Raw genomic sequence first — 5,442 nt, 5'->3', positions numbered from 1 at the left:
TAGGCATGCCTGTTATTTCTGTTAAAATAGGAGATCATTGTTATCATGGATTATGTGATATGGGTGCTAGTGCAAGTGCAATACCTCATTCCTTATACAAAGAGATCATGCATGATATTGCACCTGCTGAGATAGAGGAAATTGATGTTACAATTAAACTTGCCAATAGAGACACTATTTCACCAGTTGGGATTGTTAGAGATGTTGAAGTCTTGTGTGGGAAAGTTAAATATCCTGCTGATTTTCTTGTTCTTGGTTCCCCACAAGATAACTTTTGTCCCATAATATTTGGTAGACCCTTCTTGAATACTGTTAATGCTAGGATAGACTGCAAAAAGGATGTTGTTACTATTGGTTTGGGGGATATGTCTCATGAATTTAATTTTGCTAAATTTCGTAGACAACCCCATGATAAAGAATTGCCTAGTAAAGATGAAATTATTGGTCTTGCCTCTATTGTCGTGCCTCCTAATGATCCTTTAGAACAATATTTGCTTGACCATGAAAATGATATGTTTATGAATGAAAGAAGCGAAATAGATGAAGTATTCTTTAAACAGGGACCTATTTTGAAACACAACTTGCCTGTTGAAATCCTAGGGGATCTTCCTCCACCCAAGGGTGATCCCGTGTTTGAGCTTAAACCATTACCTGATACTCATAAATATGCTTATCTTGATGAGAAAAAGATATATCCTGTTATTATTAGTGCTAACCTTTCAGAGCATGAAGAGAAGAAATTATTGAAAACTCTGAAGGAGCACCATGCTGCTATTGGATATACTCTTGATTATCTTAAGGGCATTAGTCCCACTCTATGCCAGCACAAAATAAAATTGGAGAAAGACGCTAAACTAGTTGTTGATCACCAACGACGGTTAAAGAAGTGGTAAGAAAAGAAATACTAAAGCTTCAGGAGGCAGGTATAATTTATCCCGTTGCTGATAGTCAGTGGGTAAGTCCAGTCCATTGTGTCCCTAAGAAGGGAGGTATTACCGTTGTTCCTAATGATAAAGATGAATTGACCCCACAAAGAATTATTACAGGTTATAGAATGGTAATTGATTTCTGAAAACTAAATAAAGCTACTAAAAAATCGTTACCCTTTACCTTTTATTGATCAAATGCTAGAAAGATTATCCAAACATACACATTTTTTGCTTTCTAGATGGTTATTCTGGTTTCTCTCAAATACCTATGTCAAAAGAGGATCCAGAAAAGACCACTTTTACTTGCCCTTTCGGTACCTTTGCCTATAGACGCCTGCCTTTTGGTTTATGTAATGCACCTGCTACCTTTCAAAGATGTATGACTGCTATATTCTCTGACTTTTGTGAAAAGATTGTTGAGGTTTTCATGGATGATTTCTCCGTTTACAGAACTTCTTTTGATGATTGCTTAAGCAACCTTGATCGAGTTTTGCAGAGATGTGAAGAAACTAATCTTGTCTTGAATTGGGAGAAGTGCCACTTTATGGTTAATGAAGGTATTGTCTTGGGGCATAAATTTTTTGGAAGAGGTATTGAAGTTGATAAAGCTAAAGTTGATGCTATTGAAAAGATGCCATGCCCCAAGGACATTAAAGGTATAAGAAGTTTCCTTGGTCATGCCGGTTTTTATAGGAGGTTCATTAAAGACTTCTCTAAAATTTCTAGGCCTCTGATTAATCTCTTACAAAAAGATGTTCCTTTTGTCTTTGATGATGATTGTGTAGAAGCATTTGAAATACTTAAGAAAGCCTTGATTTCTGCACCTATTGTTCAGCCGCCTGATTGGAATTTACCCTTTGAAATTATGTGTGATGCTAGTGATTATGCTGTAGGTGCTGTCCTAGGACAAAGAGTTGATAAGAAATTAAATGTTATCCAATATGCAAGTAAAACTATAGACAATGCTCAAACAAATTATGCTACTACGGAAAAAGAATTTTTAGCAGTTGTATTAGCTTGTGATAAGTTCAGACCTTATATTGTTGATTCTAAAGTAACTGTTCACACTGATCATGCTGCTATTAAATATCTTATGGAAAATAAAGATGCTAAACCTAGACTTATTAGATGGGTTCTCCTACTACAAGAATTTGATTTGCATATTATTGATAGAAAGGGAGCTGAGAACCCCGTTGCAGACAACTTGTCTAAGTTAGAGAATGTTCTTGATGACCCACTACCTATTGATGATAGCTTTCCTGATGAACAATTAGCTGTCATAAATGCTTCTCGTACTGCTCCATGGTATGCTGATTATGCTAATTACATTGTTGCTAAATTTATACCACCTAGTTTCACATACCAGCAAAAGAAAAAGTTTTTCTGTGATTTAAGACATTACTTCTGGGATGACCCACACCTTTATAAAGAAGGATTAGATGGTGTTATTAGACATTGCGTACCTGAGCATGAACAGGAACAGATCCTACGCAAGTGTCACTCCGAAGCCTATGGAGGACTGTAACATCCCAAATTTTCAATTTGGAATGTTATACATTAGAGCATCATTGCATATCATATTTTATTTGCATTTTGATTTTTGATTCTAGAAATTCTACGCAACTCAAGGACCCACGGAGAGAGTTGGGGATTTCGTTATTTTCATATTTGGGTTTCCTCAAATTTGGAAAAAAGGATAATTTGATTTTATTTATTTTATCTACAATTATTTCATTTATAAAAATACGAGAGAGGGAATAAAATGACTTTCCAAAAAATATGAAATATTGAGATTTTATAAAAAAATCAAATATTATTTTATTTGGAAGTTTTCGCTATTTTGTTTGAATTTAGGAAAAATTGCACGTTTTTCAAAACTGCATTTTAGGGCCAAGAAATTTCATCTCATTCTAAATATTTTATTTAGACGGTGAAAATTTGTTTTGGCATTCTTAGATTTTTATTTTATTTCCTAGAATTTTTCTTAGTTTCGGCGAAATTGTTAAAAAAAATAGTCACGCGCCCGACTGGGCCGAGGCCCAGCCGAGCCGGCCCGCCTCCACGCGCCGTCTCCCGCCGGGACCGCGCGCGCGCCGCCACCGACCCGGACAGAGTCCGAGCCGGACTCCGCCTCCGCCGCCGCCTTGCCCCCTCCCCCAAGCCACCACACCCCCCTCTTTAAATAGCCGCCGAGCCGCCGCCGCCGCCCGAAGCCGAGCCGCCGCCGCCGCTCGGAGCCCCACCGGACCCCGCCGGACTTCGCCGGAGCCCGACGAGGTAGCCGCCCGCCGTCGCCGCCGTTTTTTTAAAACCCGTTCGTTTTTTTTTAAACCTAGATCCGGTTTTTTAGAAAACCCTAGTTTTCGTTTTTAGATTAGATCGTTTTTTTTGGTTTATTTTTTTTAGCGGACGTTCGTCCGTACGTTCGTCCGTACGTTCGTTTTAACGAACGAGTTCGCCGTTTAGTCGCTGTTAACGAACGTTCGTTCGTTAGCCTGTTCGTCCGTTTTCTTTTTCTCGGATTTTCCGCGATTATTTCTAATCGCGATTTCCGATCTGTTTTTCGTTTTCGTTTTCTTTTCGCTCGCTTGTCGGAATCAGGCGGTTCAAGCGCCTAGAGTTTCGTCTCGAAGCCTTCTTTCCGTTTAATTAACTCAAACAAGTTTTTGCTACTGTAAAATTTGACTTAGGTCCAGATTAGTAAACGAAGCTTGTTTCTTTCGCCGTTTGACTTTCGTTGCTTCGTTCGATTTGATTCTTTTTGCAAACCGGAGTTCTTAAGTTGAACTTTCTGGTTAGATCTCTTTTTCAAGTTTTACCTGTGCATTAGATGAGTACTTATTGTATGCTTGTTTGTTTGTTTGCGATAGAGTACCCGGAGTGCGCCGCTTGCTACTTCGAATCCCTAGGTTTCACGGATCATCAGCAAGGCAAGTAACCCTTTGATCATACCTCTTTTCATTACCCAGTTTTATTGCATTAGATCAATCCTCAAACACTGCATGATTAGGATCTGATAAATTGTGGGTTTTGGGAAGTAGATGAGGTAGTACCTATTGCCCTGCATTCAAACCATTGGGAGTTACTTCTACGTTTGCTTATATTGCTATGCTATGCTCGTGGACGTGGATTGGGTTTGAGTGTATCCATGACAGATGTGAGTTTGTTAACTAATGGTTCAACTTAAGGTGGCAACTTAAATACACATCTGGGTGGATTAAGGCATCTGGGTATTCCAGCGATTGCCTGTTTTTTATGGACCGCCACCCAGGCTCAAAGGGATCATAAGGTTATTCATGCTAGAAACTTCCGTGTGCAGCCGCAAGCTATTATGGGCTCTAGCATAGTTGATTAAGTTGTGTGAACTCTTACAGTGGTAGACTAGCAGATGTAGGGGAAGTAGGTGTAACTGTCTACCCGATCGTAAGGTGCTAACGCTTCTGAAAGACTATGTCTCGGTCATCTGTTTCTCAAACACCATGTAGTGCGAGAATCCCAACGGAGGAGATCGAGTCTTGCGGGGAAAAGTGCGCAAACCTCTGCAGAGTGTATAATCTAATCATGGTTAGCCGTGTCCCCGGTTATGGACAACTTCAGTATCTAGTACTTGGATTATCATGTGAATCTCATCATGTTACTTTAATTAATTTTGTTGGGATTAATGTTGAAACTTAATTGGGATTGAGATGGTGTCACCCATTCTCAATGTTCAACAACCACCATGATAGTTAAATAAAATTTATTCCTTTGCAGTAGGGAAAAATTGGCTTTTCGCAAAACTGTAACCATAGAGCTTTCCACCAGCCAAATATGCATGTAGTATAGCATTATTATGTTCATTACTCTCTATGTGTTACATTGCCAGCATATCCCATGTGTTGACCCGTTTTCGGGCTGCAACGTTTCATGTTGCAGACTTTTCAGACGACGAGTAAGGTGCCTTAGGTCGTGGTCTTATACTCAGTGATGCCGTTGGAGTTGATGGACTCGCTTATCTTCCAAGTCTTCCACTGTTATTGTTTTTAGATGGCCTTAAGCCATATTTATTGTATTAAGTTCTCTTTTGAGACATTCGATGTAATAAGTGTGTGATTGCTACTCTGTTACAAATCCTTCGAGTACTGTGCGTGTCAGCATTACTGATCCAGGGATGACACTGATGCACAGAGACTTGATCGTCTGAGGTCTGGTCGCTACAAGATGGTATCAGAGCACACGTTGACGGTAGGACACGACCACTAAGCTTAAACCCTAGATCACTATTCTCTTCTCATTTCTGACTCCTCTCCATTTTCCACTCTTTTAGGATGGCGGATGCCAGGAACAAGTTCATGCAACCAGATGAAGGTACACCCTTTGGACGCCACTTCAAGGAAGTCACTAGATACCTGAACATCGGAATACCAAGCTTCACCGGAAACTACAACGCCACACTACCGGAAGAGGAGCGTTGGATGATTCAAGTTCAAGTCCAGGAAGGACGTTCATGCCCGTCACCGAGCCCATAGAGTTT

The sequence above is a fragment of the Aegilops tauschii genome, chromosome 6, assembly GCF_002575655.3.
Source record: "Aegilops tauschii subsp. strangulata cultivar AL8/78 chromosome 6, Aet v6.0, whole genome shotgun sequence".
NCBI classification, from domain to species: Eukaryota; Viridiplantae; Streptophyta; class Magnoliopsida; order Poales; family Poaceae; genus Aegilops; species Aegilops tauschii.
The sequence above is the reverse complement of the archived record's forward strand: the minus strand, read 5'-3'. Positions refer to the sequence as shown.